Source organism: Nicotiana tabacum, chromosome 6 (genome assembly GCF_000715075.1).
Source record: "Nicotiana tabacum cultivar K326 chromosome 6, ASM71507v2, whole genome shotgun sequence".
NCBI classification, from domain to species: domain Eukaryota; kingdom Viridiplantae; phylum Streptophyta; class Magnoliopsida; order Solanales; family Solanaceae; genus Nicotiana; species Nicotiana tabacum.
The window spans coordinates 105,551,529-105,569,546 of record NC_134085.1 but is presented as its reverse complement, the minus strand read 5'-3'; the positions used below and the strand labels follow the sequence as shown (position 1 = coordinate 105,569,546).

The 18,018-nt window shown below is 35.5% G+C and overlaps 1 long non-coding RNA gene across 33 annotated transcripts; it reads left to right on the top strand.

Annotated features, from left to right (window-relative positions):
* Positions 1-2,782: 2,782 nt before the first annotated feature.
* On the top strand, positions 2,783-16,528 carry LOC107766436 (uncharacterized). Of its 33 annotated transcripts, none has more exons than XR_012710576.1 (20): positions 2,783-3,473; positions 3,554-3,646; positions 3,991-4,173; positions 4,982-5,074; positions 5,419-5,601; positions 5,675-5,777; positions 6,408-6,918; positions 7,838-8,418; positions 8,493-8,595; positions 9,226-9,318; positions 9,662-9,715; positions 9,896-9,998; positions 10,620-10,711; positions 11,045-11,120; positions 12,037-12,129; positions 12,733-12,824; positions 13,360-13,695; positions 13,792-15,044; positions 15,392-15,510; positions 15,920-16,528. It is a non-coding gene; the product is annotated as an uncharacterized LOC107766436 (long non-coding RNA). The 33 variants fall into 33 exon arrangements; XR_012710590.1 differs by lacking the exons at positions 15,392-15,510; positions 15,920-16,528 and adding an exon at positions 7,099-7,201 and having other exon boundaries at positions 2,784-3,473; positions 6,408-6,587; positions 6,844-6,918; positions 13,792-15,384; XR_012710569.1 differs by lacking the exon at positions 15,392-15,510.
* The last annotated feature ends 1,490 nt before the right edge of the window (positions 16,529-18,018 follow it).

Here is an 18,018-nt window from a genome sequence, read left to right as displayed (position 1 = left end):
AGTTGATTTGCATTTTTAGCTCAGTTTCTAGTAGCTTGAAGTTCCAGAGATGCTTCTGAGTGATTTCGAGTGAACCTAGGTTTGAACAAGTTGGTTTTAGTTGAGGTTTGGGTCTGTTGAAAGTTTCAGAGTATATTGGTGCATTTTCATGTCAGTGTGGTATTATTCAAGTCATTTGGGGTCAATTTCCAGTATAATTTGGTGTCCTATCATCTGTTGACTTCATTTGAGATTGCTTCTGGATTAGAATTGGCTGTGATTATCGTTTGCTACTGCTGATCTACTCCTTCTCATTGTTTTCACTTCCAGGTACCTTTCTTACAGACTCAATTGAGGTGGAAAATCAATCCACATGTATGAGCAATGGTTGTATTAAATGAAGAAGATGTTGTTTAAATTTCATATGAACTCTTCACATGTTGTTTAGTTTTAATTTTCAATCCTGATGTTCATTAGATAAATGCATTATTTGTATTAAGTTTGACTGTAATTGGACTGCCTAGACTTATTTGATTTCAGTATATTTGGTTAAATGAAAGTTAGTTCACAAGCTTGTAGATCAGAATGGTTAGACCATAATTTGGATATTGTAAGTAGAACTATTTTGGATTTTTGAATTTATGAATTTGTAATGGACTTACTGAACTATTAGAGCAGCAGTCATTCATTAGCTTATCAGTTAGTTTCGCTTTGTAGTGTAAATTTTTTTATCCAGAAGTTAACTAGAACAGCAAGAACAAAAATGATTTTGGAAGCCACAAGCCTTATTTGTACTAATTATGACTGATGTTAATACTACTGTGTGTTAATTCGAATCAGGAATCAAAATGGTTGAGGTGCAATAGTGTCCAAATGTTCCAATCACGTAGAATCTGTTCTTAAGCCTTGTTAACTAGAACTCGTGGTATTTTCTAATTTGGCAGTCTCAGGTTTAATTCAAATCAGTAATCACCCTTGCATAATTTAGTTTATTTGGATATCAATAGGACATTGAGCTTGACTCGTCACAAAAATAGTGATTCAATGTACAAATATCATATTGGTTGTTTGAGGTCATTTGTTAGCATATTGATGATTTCTGTGCATTATTACAATTGGAAACTCATTGGGGAATTAGTCGTTAATCTGGCCTTGAGTCTTGAGGCCTTCAAACGTGCCAAATCGTGACTGAAATCTAGTCGTAGTCCCTGGGGCTCGAAATGAGGTCCTTTTGTGAGGTTGGGCTCACGCATGCCTCCTGAATATTGGCTCCCGTTTGGTCCTGGGCCACAGTCAACAATTGGTCAATCTTGTGTGATTTCCTTTCGGTGGGCTTATCTTGGAGCCCAATGGCTAGACTGTGGTGCATAATTATCATTTGGTCCAGTAACAAATTAATTAGGACGTTTTCTTTTATTATTAGAGACAAATAAAATAGAAAATCATAGTTGCTTTCATGTATGCCTTTTAAATAATAAACTGAGATGAGCCTTGCAAAATAAAATGGCTAAATCACGGGGCCCTCAATAAATGTCTGTATTAAATTACTTAGAATTCGGGATGGGTCGTTTAGCGAATTTCACGCCCCCCAAAGATAATAACGCGTTAGTCGCTTTAGGCGCGTATTTTAATAAAGTTACTTTCTTAAACTCGGGTGTGCATCTCATGTGACCCAAATTAAATCCCAAATGTTGAATAAAATGTGTTCAGGATTGCGGGTGCATTTCATGTGACGCAATCTAAAGACATGTTTTAGACGACGTTCAACTTTCATTTAAAAATTGAGTAAAAGCGGTTGAAAGTTAAAATTGGCACATAAGTTTCAAAATGTATTAAAATCAGATAAATAAGCCAAATACGATAGTTGAGCGACCGTGCTAGAACCACGGAACCCAGGAATGCCTAACACCTTCTCCCGGGTTAACAGAATTCCTTACTCAGATTTTTGGTTCGCGGACTGTTGACAGAGTCATATTTTCCTCGGTTCGGGATTCAACCGGTGACTTGGGACACCATTAATCTCCCAAGTGGCGACTCTGAATCTTAATAACAAATCCCGTTCTGATTGTCCTTTAAGTGAAAAAACTCCTTTATACCTTTGCGGGTGTAGTGAAAAAGGAGGTGTGACACCTACTGAGGTGTTATGTGATAGAAGGATGCCTACCGAAGTAAAAGGAAGTTCCATAGAATAGTTATAAGACCGATAATGTTATATGGTAGTGAATGTTGGGCTACTAAATTCCAACATATCCATAAGATGTATGTGCAGTCATACAAGATTAGATAAGATTAAAAATGACCACATTCATCAAATAGCACACATTGAGGGTAAATTGAGAAAAGGCTGCTTGAGATGGCTTGGTCATGTCCTGCGTCACCCTATAGATGCACCAGCCCGCAGATGTGAAAATATGGTGAGTGAAGGTGTTATAAGGGGACAAGGTAGACCTAAAATCACATGGAAGGAAGTTGTCTCGAGAGACCTACAAATTCTTGGAATCAATGCAGATCTAACTAAAGATAGGGCACAACGAAAGAAAAAGATCCATATAGGTAATACTTACTAGTTAGGAATTTGCTTTAAATTTGTTATAGAACTTTTAATATATATATATGTGTGTGTGTATAGATATATAATATTTCACTCCTACTCTTATTTTATTTTGGTACGATGATGATATGAGTGTAGCTTAATGAAAGAAGTGAGGATTCATATTGGCGACCCCGACTTTATTTGGGACTGAGGTTTAGTTGTTATTGTATGGTAGTAACCTAAGCAGTTGTGCTACCAACTTGTACTGTTGCACAAATGGCAGCGGCTAATATTGACTCAAGAGATCCTGGGTATTAGAATTCTAAACAGAACACACACGCTGTGATATCAATTGCAGGCGGTTGATGTTAAATATCTTCCATTTTATATGACGTAGTGGAGGGGAACATCTTTTTCGAGTTTCAAACTAATAAAGACAAGCCCTCTTTGACCTGCTTCTAAAAGTTATTTAGTTTCTTTATCATTGCCTAAGCGAGTTATGTTTTGCATCTTCTTTGCGTCTATATTTATGAGGATATGTGCACCTAAGTAGCGTCATGGCAGAAATCTACTTTTGCCACCCTGTTAAAGAGATCTTTCTTGTCCACCCAGTATGTTAAATCTGTTTAAAAAGAATATTTTCCAAGATCATACATTTTCTCTTCTGAGTCTAAGCTTTGCACTAGTTTGCTAATTTAGTTATTAAAGCAAGGAAAACATAAGACGGTAGATCTGAAGTTCATGACACATTATCACACTGAAGATTTGGATTTGGACAAAGATATAAGATATAAGCTGATTTATGGCTGCAATTGAAGTGATAGATGGAACTAGCTTGGGATTGATGGGATTGAGGCGCAGTTGTTGATGTTGTCATGTTAAAGTGGCAGATGGTTTGGGCAAAAGTAGATCACAGATAAGGATGTAAAAGTGGACTAGTTCTCAAGCATAACTCCACAAGGTACTATGCACACCATAGAAAATCAACTATGCACTTTACAATAGATATCAGTTCTTTTGATTTTGGTTTTGTGTTGTCAGGTTAAGATTGTAAAGTGCTTCATGCAGCATATCTCTGTAGAAATCTCTTTTAATCAAGTGGCAGGACTCTGTTCTTTGAGCTTCCTTGAACAGGTTTGAATCTATTGCAATTTTGCTAACAAAATCCCAATGCTGTCATCTGTGTAGCATCCGTTGAATAAACACCAAGTCATATTCCTGGTGATTTTCAATCACTATTCTTGTGATGCTAAGTCACTTCACATCCTTTTTTCTTTCTCTATCCCTTTCAAACGACCAATGGAAAAGACGAGGGCAGGGAAGACACATTTGGATTATGAGCTACCCGTTACTGTTTTGCCTATATCCTTCTTTGTTCCTAAACCCACTTCTATTGAGCTTTTATTCAACTAAAAGCTCTGTTGCACTAAATTTTTGTTTTTGGCTTGATATGTCACCCTTTTTTGCAAATTTTACAGGTCAACCATTACATTGGGAGAGGCCATCTTTTTAACCACAACATTATCTTGATCAAAGCATAGTGCTACTATGAGGGTAGGATTCTTGGTGCTCAGTTCGGATTGATCTCAACTTATGCATTAGAGATACTAGTCTTGCATATAGTTAATCGGTTTCATTCATCTACAGATGATCCTTTGGCGGTGAGTCTGTAAGTTAGTATTTGTTATTTCAACATAAATATGTAATAACCAAATGTGATTTGTGAATTTGTAGGTCTTGTATTAGTTCTTGGACTACTATCATACATTTGATTGGGAAAACTATGGCATCAGTATATATGGTCCATTTGCGATTAAGTGCCTACAAGATATTGTTAGTGAGTTAAAAAAGCAACTACTATGCACGCACGCTGCACATGATAGTCACGGATAACATAAAGTAAATGTTTCATTATTTGTTCTAAAAGTATGTACCGATAAATTAGTACTAGAAATACTGAAAGAAATCTTTTAAAGTCTTCTTATTATAGAGTTTGTTTGTTTACTCTTTATTATATTATTTATAACGAAGTAAAATGTTAAAGCGCATAGTTTTATTTTTTATCATAAGAAAAATGATGTTTCAGTTTCTAGGCTTTTTTGATTTCTACCCCAAAATTTGCAATTTGTTTTCTCCTAATTGAAATATTAAAGTAGGTACAAATAAGTTTGTAATAGAGAATTAAGCATTTTAGCTGTGCTCTTTTCATGATCCACTTAGTTTCTTTTTTTGGTAACCGTGATCCACTTACTTTCTTGTCTTTATATTGGTCAACATTTCTTGTCTAAATGTCATTACTATTTTTGTGGTTCTTCTAATTAGTTTCTCTTAGGGTGGGAGTTAATTGTTTGTATACCTCTTGATAAAGCTATTCCACGAACTTTCTAATGTAATGACAATAGATATCTTCTTGATATCTATTGTAAAGTGCATAGTTGATTATCTATTCTTTTGATTTTGTGTTTTCAGGTGAAGATTGTAAGGTGCTTCGTGCAGCATATCTCTGTAGACATCTCTTTTAATCAAGTGGCACGACTCTGTTCTTTGAGCTTCCTTTAACAGGTCTGAATCTATTGCAATTTTGCTAACAAAATCCCTATGTTGTCATCTGTGTAGCGTCCGTTGAATAAACACAAAGTCATATTCCTAGTGATTTTCAATCATTGTTCTTGTGATGCTAAGTCACTTCACGTTCTTTTTTCTTTCTCTATCCCTTTCAAACCATCAATGGAAAAGACGAGGGCAGAGAAGACACCTTCGGATTACGAGCTACCCGTTGATGTTTTGCCTATATCCCTCTTTGTTCCTAAACCCACTTCTATTGAGCTTTTATTCAACTAAAAGCTCGGTTGCACTAAATTTTTGTTTTTGGCCTGATATGTCATCTTTTGTTGCAAATTTTACAGGTCAACCATTATATTGGGAGAGGCCATATTTTTAACCACAACATTATCTTGACCAAAGCCCGGTGCTACTATGAGAGTAGGATTCTTGGTGCTCAATCCAGATTGATCTCAACTTATGCATTAGAGATACTAGTCTTGCATATATTTAATCGATTTCATTCATCTGTAGACGGTCCTTTGGCGGTGAGTCTGTAAGTTAGTATTTGTTATTTCAACATAAATATATAATAACCAAATGTGATTTGTGAATTTGTAGGTCTTGCATTGGTTCTTGGACTACTATCATACATTTGATTGGGAAAACTATGGCATCAGTATATATGGTCCATTTACGATTAAGTGCCTAGAAGATATTGTTAGTGAGTTAAAAAAGCAACTACTATACACGCACGTTGCACATGATAGTCACGGATAACATAAAGTAAATGTTTCATTATTTTTTCTAAAAGTATGTACCGATAAATTAGTACTAGAAATACTGAAAGAAATCTTTTGAAGTCTTCATATTATACAGTTTGTTTGTTCACTCTTTATTATATTATTTATAACGAAGTAAAATATTAAAGCGCATAGTTTTATTTTTTATCATAAGAAAAATGATGTTTCGGTTTTTAGGCTTTTTTAATTTCTACCCCAACATTTGCAATTTGTTTTCTCCTAATTGAAATTTTAAAGTAGGTACAAATAAGTTTGTGATAGAGAATTAAGCATTTTAGCTGTGCTCTTTTCATGATCCACTTAGTTTCTTTTTTTGGTAACCGTGATGAGCATACTTTCTTGTATGTATATTGGTCAACATTTCTTGTCTAAATGTTATTACTATTTTTGTGTTTCTTCTAATTAGTTTCTCTTAAGTGTGAGTTAATTGTTTGTGTACCTCTTGATAAAGCTATTCCACGAACTTTCTAGAGTAATGACAATAGATATCTTCTTGATATCTATTGTAAAGTGCATAGTTGATTATCTATTTTTTTATTTTGTATTGTCAGGTGAAGATTGCAAAGTGCTTCGTGCAACATATCTCTGTAGACATCTCCTTTAATCAAGTGGCAGGACACTGTTCTTTGAGCTTCCTTGAACAGATTTAAATCTATTGCAAGTTTTCTAACAAAATCCCAATGCTGTCATCCGTGTAGCGTCTATTGAATAAACACCAAGTCATATTCTTGGTGATTTTTAATCACTGTTCTTGTGATGCTAAGTCACTTCATGTCCTTTTTTCTTTCTCTATCGCTTTCAAACCACTAATGAAAAAGAGGAGGGCAAGGAAGACACCTTCGGATTACGAGTTGCCCATTGCTGTTTTGCCTATATCCCTCTTGTTCCTAAACCCACTTCTATTGAGCTTTTATTCAACTAAAAGCTCTGTTGCACTAAATTTTTGTTTTTGGCCTGATATTTCACCCTCTGATGCAAATTTTATAGGTCAACCATTACATTGGGAGAGGCCATCTTTTTAACCACAACATTATCTTCATCAAAGCCTGGGCTACTATGAGGGTATGATTCTTGGTGCTCAGTCCGGATTGATCTCAACTTATGCATTAGGGATACTAGTCTTGCATATAGATAATCGGTTTCATTTATCTGTAGACGGTCCTTTGGCGGTGAGTCTGTAAGTTAGTATTTGTTATTTTAACATAAATATATAATAACCAAATGTGATTTGTGAATTTGTAGGTCTTGTATAAGTTCTTGGACTACTATCATATATTTGATTAGAAAAACTATGGCATCAGTATATATGGTCCATTTGCGATTAAGTACCTACAAGATATTGTTGGTGAGTTAAAAAAGCAACTACTATGCACGAACGTTGCACATGATAGTCACGGATAACATAAAGTAAATGTTCTATTATTTGTTCTAAAAGTATATAACGATAAATTAGTTATAGAAATACTGAAAGAAATCTTTTATAGTCTTCTTATTATAGAGTTTGTTTGTTTACTCTTTATTATATTATTTATAACGAAATAAAATGTTAAAGCGCATAGTTTTATTTTTGATCATAAGAAAAATGATGTCTTAGTTTCCAGGCTTTTTTTGAATTCTATCCCAACATTTGCAATTTTTTTTATCCTAATTGAAATTTTAAAGCAGGTACAAATAAATTTGTGATAGAGAACTAAGCATTTTATCTGTACTCTTTTCATGATCCATTTAGTTTCTTTTTTTTGGTAACCGTGAGCCACTTACATTCTTGTCTTTATATTGGTCAACATTTCTCGTTTGAATGTCATTACTATTTTTGCGGTTCTTCTAATTAGTTTCTCTTAGGGTGGGAGTTAATTGTTTGTGTTCCTCTTGATATAGCTATTCCATGAACTTTCTAGTGTAATGACAATAGATATCTATTCTTGATATCTTTTGTAAAGTGCATAGTTGATTATCTATTCTTTTGATTTTGTGTTGTCAGGTGAAGATTGTAAAGTGCTTCGTGCATCATATCTCTGTAGACATCTCCTTTAATGAAGTGGCAGTACTCTGTTTTTTGAGCTTCCTTCAGTAGTTTTGAATCTATTGCTGTTTTGCTAACAAAATCCCAATGCTGTCAGCTTTGTAACGTCAGTTGAATTAACACCAAGTCATATTCCTGATCATTGTTCTTGTGATGCTAAGTCACTTCACATCCTTTTTTATTTCTCTATCCCTTTCAAACCACCAGTGAAAAGAGGAGGGCAGGGAAGAAACCTTCGGATTACGAGCTGCCCATTGCTTTTTTGCCTATATCCCTCTTGTTCCTAAACCCACTTCTATTGAGCTTTTATTCAACTAAAAGCTCTGATGCAGTTAATTTTTGTATTTTTTCTTGTATTTCACCCTCTGTTGCAAATTCTACCGGTCAACCATTACATTGGGAGAAGCCATCTTTTTTAACACAATATTATCTAGTAGGTTTGATTCTTGGTGCTCAGTCCGGATTGATCTCAACTTATACATTAGAAATATTCACATATAATTGATCAGTTTCATTCATCTGTAGATGGACCTTTGGCGGTGAGTCTGTAAGTTACTATTTTGTTATTTTACCATAAGTATATAATAACCAAATGTGATTTGTGAATTTGTAGGTCTTGTATAAGTTCTTGGACTACTACCATACATTTGATTGGGAAAACTATGGCATCAGTATATATGGTCCATTTGCGAATAAGTGCCTATAAGATATTGTTGGTGAGTAAAAAAGCAACTACTATGCACGCATGTTGCACATGATAGTCACGGATAACATAAAGTAAATGTTCTATTATTTGTTCTAAAAGTATATAACGATAAATTAGTTATAGAAATACTGAAAGAAATTATTTATAGTCTTCTTATTATAGAGTTTGTTTGTTTACTCTTTATTATATTATTTATAACGAAATAAAATGTTAAAGCGCATAGTTTTATTTTTGATCACAAGAAAAATGATGTCTTAGTTTCCAGGATTTTTTTTAATTCTATCCCAACATTTGCAATTTTTTTCTCCTAATTGAAATTTTAAAGCAGGTACAAATAAATTTCCGAAAGAGAATTAAGCATTTTAGTTGTACTCTTTTCATGATCCACTTAGTTTTTTTTGGTAACCGTGATCCACTTACTTTCTTGTCTGTATATTGGTCAACGTTTCTCGTCTAAATGTCATTACTATTTTTGCGGTTCTTCTAATTAGTTTCTCTTAGGGTGGGAGTTAATTGTTTGTGTACCTCTTGATATAGCTATTCCACGAACTTTCTAGTGTAATGACAATAGATATCTATTCTTGATATCTTTTGTAAAGTGCATAGTTTATTATCTATTTTTTTGCTTTTGTGTTGTCAGGTGAAGATTGTAAAGTGCTTCGTGCAGCATATCTTTGTAGACATCTCCTTTAATTAAGTGGCAGTACTCTGTTCTTTGAGCTTCCTTGAACAGGTCTGAATCTATTGTTGTTTTGCTAACAAAATTCCAATGTTGTCATCTTTGTAGCGTCTGTTGAATAAACACCAAGTCATATTCCTGACTATTTTCAATCATTGTTCTTGTGATGCTAAGTCACTTCACATCTTTTTTTCTTTCTCTATCCCTTTCAAACCACCAGTGGAAAAGAAGAGGGCAGGGAAGACACCTTCGGATTACGAGTTGCCTATTGATGTTTTGCCTATATCCCTCTTGTTCCTAAACTCATTTCAATTGAGCTTTTATTCAACTAAAAGCTCTGATGCAATTAATTTTTATATTTGGCCTGGTATGTCACCCTCTATTGCAAATTCTACAGGTCAACCATTACATTGGGAGAAGCTTTCTTTTTTAGCACAACATTATTTTGTAGGTATGATTCTTGGTGCTCAGTCTGGATTGATCTCAACTTATGCATTAGAGATACTGGTCTTGTACATGATTAATCAGTTTCATTCATCTGTAAATGGCCCTTTGGCAGTGAGTTTGTAAGTTAGTATTTGTTATTTCACCATAAGTATATAATAACCAAATGTGATTTGTGAATTTGTAGGTCTTGTATAGGTTCTTGGACTACTATCAATCATTTGATTGGGAAAACTATGGCATCAGTATTTATGGTCCATTTGCGAATAAGTGCCTACAAGATATTGTTGGTGAGTAAAAAAGCAACTACTATGCACGCATGTTGCACATGATAGTCACGGATAACATAAAGTAAATGTTCTATTATTTGTTCCAAAAGTATATAAAGATAAATTAGTTATAGACATACTGAAAGAAATCTTTTATAGTCTTCTTATTATAGAGTTTGTTTGTTTACTCTTTATTATATTAATTATAACGAAATAAAATGTTAAAGCGCATAGTTTTATTTTTGATCATAAGAAAAATGGTGTCTTTAGTTTCAAGGCTTTTTTTTTAATTCTATCCCAACATTTGCAATTTTTTTTCTCCTAATTGAAATTTTAAAGTAGGCACAAATAAATTTATGATAGAGAATTAACCATTTAATTGTACTCTTTTCATGATGCACTTAGTTTTTTTTTTGGTAACCGTGATCCACTTACTTTCTTGTCTCTATATTGGTCAATGTTTCTCGTCTAAATGTCATTACTATTTTTGCGGTTCTTCTAATTAGTTTCTCTTAGGTTGGGAGTTAATTGTTTGTGTACCTCTTGATATAGCTATTCCACGAACTTTCTAGTGTAATGACAATAGATATCTATTGTAAAGTGCATAGTTGATTATCTATTCTTTTGATTTTGTGTTGTCAGGTGAAGATTGTAAAGTGCTTCGTGCAGCATATCTCTGTAGACATCTTCTTTAATGATGTGACAGGTCTCTGTTCTTTGAGTTCCTTGAACAGGTCTGAATCTATTGCTATTTTGCTAACAAAATTCCAATGTTGTCATCTTTGTAGCGTCCGTTGCATAAACACCAAGTCATATTCCTGATCACTGTTCTTGTGATGCTAAGTCACTTTACATCATTTTTTCTTTCTCTATCCCTTTCAAACCACCAGTGGAAAAGAGGAGGACATGGAAGACACCTTCGGATTACGAGTTGCCTATTGCTGTTTTGCCAATATCCCTCTTGTTCCTAAACTCACTTCTATTGAGCTTTTATTCAACTAAAAGCTCTGTTGCAGTTATTTTTTGTTTTTGGCCTGATATGTCACCCTCTACTGCAAATTCTACAGATCAATCATTACATTGGGAGAAGCCATCTTATTAAGCACAACATTATCTTGATCAAAGTCTGGTGCTGCTATGAGGGTAGGATTCTTGGTGCTCAGTTTGGATTGATCTCAACTTATGCATTAGAGATACCGGTCTTGCATATAATTAATCGGTTTCATTCATCTGTAGGTGGACCTTTAGCGCTGAGTCTGTAAGTTATTTTTTATTATTTCAACATAAGTATATAATAACCAAATGCGATTTTTGAATTTCTAGGTCTTGTAATGGTTCTTTGACTACTATCATACATTTGAATAGGAAAACTACGACATCAGTATATATGGTCTAGTTGCGATTAAGTGCCTACAAGATATTGTTGATGAGTTAAAAAAAGTAACTACTATGCACGAATGTTGGACATGATAGTCACAGATAACATAAAGTAAATGTTCTATTATTTGTTCTAAAAGTACATAACAATAATTTAGTACTAGAAATACTGAAAGAAATCTTTTAATGTCTTCTTATTATAGAGTTTGTTTGTTACTCTTTATTATATTATTTATAACGAAGTAAAATGTTAAAGCGCATAGTTTTATTTTTTATCATAAGAAAATGATGATTCAGTTTCTAGGCTTTTTTGATTTCTACCCCAACATTTGCAATTTGTTTTCTCCTAATTGAAATTTTAAAGTAGGTACAAATAAATTTGTGATAGAGAATTAAGCATTTTAGTTGTACTCTTTTTATGATCCACTTAGTTTTTTTTTTTGAAACCATGATCTATTTACTTTTTTATCTGTATATTGGTCAAACATTTGTTGTCTAAATGTCATTACTATTTCTGCGGTTCTTCTAATTATTTTCTTGTAGGGTGAGAGTTAATTGTTTGTGTACCTCTTGTTAAAGCTATTCCACGAACTTTCTAGTGTAGTGACAATAGATATCTATTCTTGATATCCATTGTAAAGTACATAGTTGATTATCTATTCTTTTGATTTTGTGTTGTCAGGTGAAGATTGTAAATTGCTTCGTGCAACATATCTCTGTAGACATCTCCTTTAATGAAGTGACAGTACTCTGTTCTTTGAGCTTTCTTAAACAGGTCTAAATCTATTGCAATTTTGCTAAAAAAAATCCCAATACTGTCATCTGTGTAGCGTCCGTTGAATAAACATTAAGTCATATTCCTGATGATTTTCAGTCACTGTTCTTGTGATGCGAGGTCACTTCACATCCTTTTTTCTTTCTCTATCCCTTTCAAACCATCAATGGAAAAGAGGAGGGCAGGGAAGACACCTTCAGATTACGAGCTGCCCATTACTGTTTTGCCTATATCCCTCTTGTTCCTAATCCCACTTCTATTGAGCTTTTATTCAATTAAAAGCTCTGTTGCAGTTAATTTTTGTTTTTTACCTGATATGTCACCCTCTATTGCAAATTCTACACGTCAACCATTACTTTGGGAGAAGCCATCTTTTTAAGCACAACAATATCTTGATCAAAGCCTGGTGCTACTATGAGGGTAGGATTCTTGGTGCTCAGTCCGGATTGATCTCAACTTACACATTAGAGATACTGGTTTTGCATATAATTAATCGATTTTATTCATCTGTAGATGGCCCTTTGGTGGTTAGTCTGTAAGTTAGTATTTGTTATTTCAACATAAGTATATACTAACCAATGATTTGTGAATTTGGTTGTATAGGTTCTTGGACTACTATCATACATTTGATTGGGAAAACTATGACATCAGTATATATGGTCCATTTGCGATTAAGTGTCTTCAAGATATTGTTGGTGAGTTAAAAAAGCAACTACTATGGACGCACATTGAACATGACAGTCATGGATAACATAAAGTAAATGTTCTATTATTTGTTCTAAAAGTATATAACGATAAATTAGTACTAGAAACTGAAAAAAAAACCTTTTAAAGTCTTCTTATTATGGAGTTTGTTTGTTTACTCTTTATTATATTATTTATAACTGTCAGATTAGGAAAATATTTGTTACAGTTGTACAACAACTTTAGGGAAGATATATTTCCGTAAATAGCTGAGATATTTTTTCCATATTTATCCTAGGAAGATTAGATACGATCTGTATCCCTGATTTGTAGAGATATCTCTAGCTAGCTTTATTTGTAATCTCTTTATATAAACCCCTAGTCTGTACATTGTGAAGATGAGAAAGACAATATACCTTTTTCTTCAACTTTTAACATGGTATCAGAGCTTTTGGATCTTTCCTGAGAGAATTCCTTCTCATTTCTCATCATTCTCTTGAGATTGAAACTTTTTATTTTCCTTGTGGACTTGTTGAAACCTGAAAGTCAAGGATAAAATGCCTGAAACCACCGAGATCAGTCCTGCTATCACCACAACCGGTGATTAGCAAAATGTCCAAGCACCTTACCAGTTGAATGGACAAAATTTTCTGAAATGGTCACAGTTCGTTCGGACATTCTTGAAAGGCAAAGGAAAGTTAAGTCATCTGTTGGGTACGGGCCCGTCTAAGGAAGATCCCAAGTTTGAAGCCTGGGATGAGCAAGACTCAATGGTCATGTCTTGGCTCTGGAATTCAATGATTCTAGAAATAAGTGATACAGTGATGTTTCTGAGTACGGCTAAGGAGATATGGAAAGCAATCCAACAAACCATACTCAAAGGTAAATGATGCATCCCGAATATATGAACTTAAGACGAAGGTTACAGCCATGAAGCAGAGGGCACGATCAGTCACTGAATATTCCAATCTCTTGCAGGGGCTGTGGCAAGAGATTAATCACTACCAAATTGCAAAGATGGCATTTGTGGAGGGGGAGGAGTGATTAGGAACAATGATGGCCACCTAATTTGCGCATACATCCTCCTTTTGGGGCCTGGAACGAGTAACTGGGCAGAAGCACAAGCTCTGTTATTTGGTATTAATTAGTGCATTACTAAAAGGTTGAATCATTTTATAGCTGAAAGTGATTCAAAATTGTTAGTAGACTGTGTGAATGGATTCTACAAAAGTTCTTGGCGAATATCTCAAGAAGTGGAAGAATTAAGAAGACATAAAGAACAAAATGGGTTTGTCTTGACACACTGCGTCAGGGAAGCTAACCATGCTACTGACAGGATGGTAGCATTGAGCTATAATCTCTCTCAAAGCAAATCTTTCACAACTTTACATCCCTTCAAAGTCACATTAGAGGGATCCTTAATGTTGATAGATGGAATCTGCCTAATTTTCGTATATCAAACAAGAAAAAGACTGGCATTGTTTATCATCCACCGTGATTGAAAGTAGTGCGTCTGGCGGTAATCCTTAAACACTTCGTTTTGTATAAAAAGATAGAATTGTCTATCTTTCAACCTTTTCTTAGGGAGTTTATAGGTTTTGGCTTCTCCCTCAACCCAATGTAATATGCTGTCGGAGATGAATAAAATGCGTATTTGTCGCTAAAAAAAACCAATGCATTCAGATGCGATGCCCAGAAGATGCAGTAACGTTAAAGCGCTTTATAGAAAGGGAATGCGCATATGACTTTCTTACTGGACTTAATGTTGAACTTGATCCAGTAAGGGTACAAATATTGGAAAAAGAGGAACTTTCATCACTGAATGAAGCAATTTCAATTGTACGGGCTAAAGAAGGGCGTAAGAGTGTTATGCTTGACACTCAAGCCGGAGAAGGATCAACATTTGTTGTAAAGGGGGCTGGGCAAAAGGAAAATAGCATGCTACAGCCATCGGACAATTCTACCAAGCCAATAAATGCTTCAAAACAATTCAATAGAGATTCCTTCTATTGCACCTACTGTAATATCGCCACATAAGAGAGATGCTGGAAGCTGAACGGTAAACCACAGAACAATAACCATAAGGGCGAGAAAGGAAGACATGCTTATGTTGCAAGTACTCACCAACATGACTAATTCTGCTAAGTCAAATCCGGAGATCAGTCAAGAAGATATTAAAAGGCTGAAAGGTTTGCTTAGTTCTTTAGACAAAAGTAATCCAGCCGAGACAGGTACATGTTCTCTAACATTCTCAGGTATCTCTTCTCTTTGTTGTACTGCTAATGTCATGACAAGTAATTTCTTCCCGTGGATAGTTTATTCTAGAGCAACAGACCACATGACCTCTTCTTCTAAATACTTTTCGTCCTATACCCATTGACTAAGCCATAGAAAAATTACCATTGCTGATGGTTCTTTCGCTACTGTAGTCGGATATGGAGCTGTTCGCTTAAATTCTCTATGCCTTAAAAATGTGCTTCATGTTCCAAAATTGTTTGCTAATCTTATTTCAATTCAAAAGGTTCATGTTCGCTTTAATTGCCAAGTAATTTTTCTCCCTTCCTATTGTATTTTCTAGGAACAGGAAACCAAGAAGATGATTGGGCTTGCTAAAGTCAGAAACGGGCTCTATTACTTGAAAAACCTGAACCTAAAGAATGAAGCTTTGAATTCTCTCCCTCGCTCCTTCATATTTGAGTCAGTCATATTTAGTGAATAAATAATTTGGCTTTATCATCATCGTTTGGGTCATCCTTCTTTTCAAATTGTCAAGATTATGTTCCCTCTATTTTTTAAGGGTTTAACAATAGTGTTTTCATTGCAATGATTGTGAACTAGCCAAACATAGGCGTGTTTCTTTTTCTGTCAATAATACAAGAACTATGTTTCCGTTTGATCTCATTCATAGTGACATTTGGGCGCCATCTACAGTTTCAAATATTTTAGGTGCTAAATCGTTTGTATCTTTTATTGATGATTGCACTCGGGTAATGTGGGTTTTGATAAGTTAGGATTTTAACGTGTTATTGCCCCTGCTTGCCTATGCTTTTAATATAAATTGCTACAAATTAGTTCCTAAATGCTCACAAATTGTGCTTGATCGCAGGTTTGATCGACAAAGTGACGAAATGTCAAAGATCGGCTCAAAAAGGAGTGAAACATGCTGAAGTACCAAAGACCAAGAGAATTGAAGAAGAAAGGGCCTAGTGCGGACCGCACAACAGTTACCGCGACCGCACTAGGAGGTTCAGAGACTTGACATATTCAGGCTAAAAGGCACGCGGCCGTGGTAGGATCTTCGCGGTCCGCGGTGGAGCTTCACGGCCGCACTCCTGCGCTGTGCGGTCCGCGTTCATAAGGTTAAGGGAAAGGCATCTTTGATCACGCAGTCCGTGGTCACGACTGTGTGGACCGCGCCAGTTGCCATCGCGGCCGCGGTACACTGCCACGTGGTCCGCGTCCCCCAACTCAAGTCATCAAACAGTTGAAGTTCAAGCGCCAGTGCGGCCACGATCCGTTTTGTGCGGCCCACACTGACCCCGCAGGGATATTTTTGTCCAGTTTTTCCATCCTAGTATAAATAGAACATTTTACTATTTTTTTAGGGATCGATTTATCTGGGAACTAGAGAAAAAAGCTGCGCTTGGTGTTGTAGCCATTTTTGGCATATTTTGCTTTCCATTAAATATAGATTACTGTAGTTTCTTCTTAGTAATTAATTAATATGTTTAGTTCTTTATCTATCTCTTCAATTTCCGTATCTAGCATGAGTGGCTAAACCCATTAGCTAGGGTTGTGGATCAACCCTAGTGTGGGTAATTGATGGATATTGCCATCTAAGGTTAGATTGACTATGGGTGTTTGTTATTTGGGTTGAATTTATGATTTAATTTAGAATTGGTGGTTGCAAACACTGATTCAAGCTTTGTGGGTTTAACTCTTCTTGAGAAAGAGAGTCTATGACCCCAAAATTGACCCAATAAGGAATTGGGATGGACTCATGAGAAATGATAGTCCCAATTAACGGGTTAAATCTCGAGAGAGTAATCACTCTACTTGAACCCCAGTTGTTTGGTCTAATTTGCCTACCCATTTGGTCTCGAGAGAGTCAATTGGGCAAAAAATCACTCTCTCTACCGAGAGGTGTGAGAGTGGGTAAGATTGTGCAACGATTATAGCATAAGCCCCAAATATGTCAATCGAACCTAAGTAACATCTACCCGTCAATTAGCCACCTAGGTAGTGTCATGACCCTAGTGCCCTTCTTCCCATTAGATACAACTTAGCAATATTCTTGTAGTATAATTTAGTGTTAATCAATAGTCTTATAAAAATAGTTATAAATCAAAAACCCAAAATTGTTTGAAGTGACATTAGAAGCACAACCGCAACTCTAGGCTAAACAGAAAATACAACTCCACGACTAACTTCATATGGAAATTCAATCCCGGACCTCCATTCGGGTAAAAGCTATTGCGACCCGCTCTTCCTACCACAACGTAGTGTCGAGTTGGCAGCGATCACTTTTGGCACCGTTGCCGGGGAGCTTACAGTTTTGACTATCCGTTTAGTTAGTTTTGTGTTTTTCTTCTCTTTCCTTCTTGTTTACTAATTTTGTTTGTGTCGATCGATCAGGTACCATGGCTCTTAATGCAAATGACCCTCTCGGCAATGTGATGGCGGGGGAGGAGGTAGATGATCTAGAATAAGATGAGGTCTTACCTCAAGTTCCACGGAGAGGCCGAAATGCCAATGTAAATGCAAATGAGAACAACAATATTCCAGATCCTCATCCGCCTTCACCGAGAGTGGCTCCCAGAGTTCTACCAAATCAAGGATACACCAGTGCTATTGTTCCTCCCCGAATTCGGGCGGGGAACTTTCAAATCACAAATGTTATGTTGACCTTGCTTGAGCAAAGAAGGTATTTCATGGGTGCCTCCAATCAAAATGCCTACAAGCACTTGAAAGGGTTCGTGGATACATGCTGGGGTAGCAAGCAGACAAATGTGTCCGAGGATGCATTGAGGCTGAGGTTTTTCCCGTTCTCTCTCCGGGGTAAAGCATTGGATTGGTTAGAAAGGCTCCCCAATCATTCTATTACAACATGGGATAAATTAGCGGACAAATTTATTTCCAAGTTCTTTTCTCCAATTCATATGGCAGCTCTTCGGGATGAAATTCTAGCTTTCAAGCAAGAGCCAA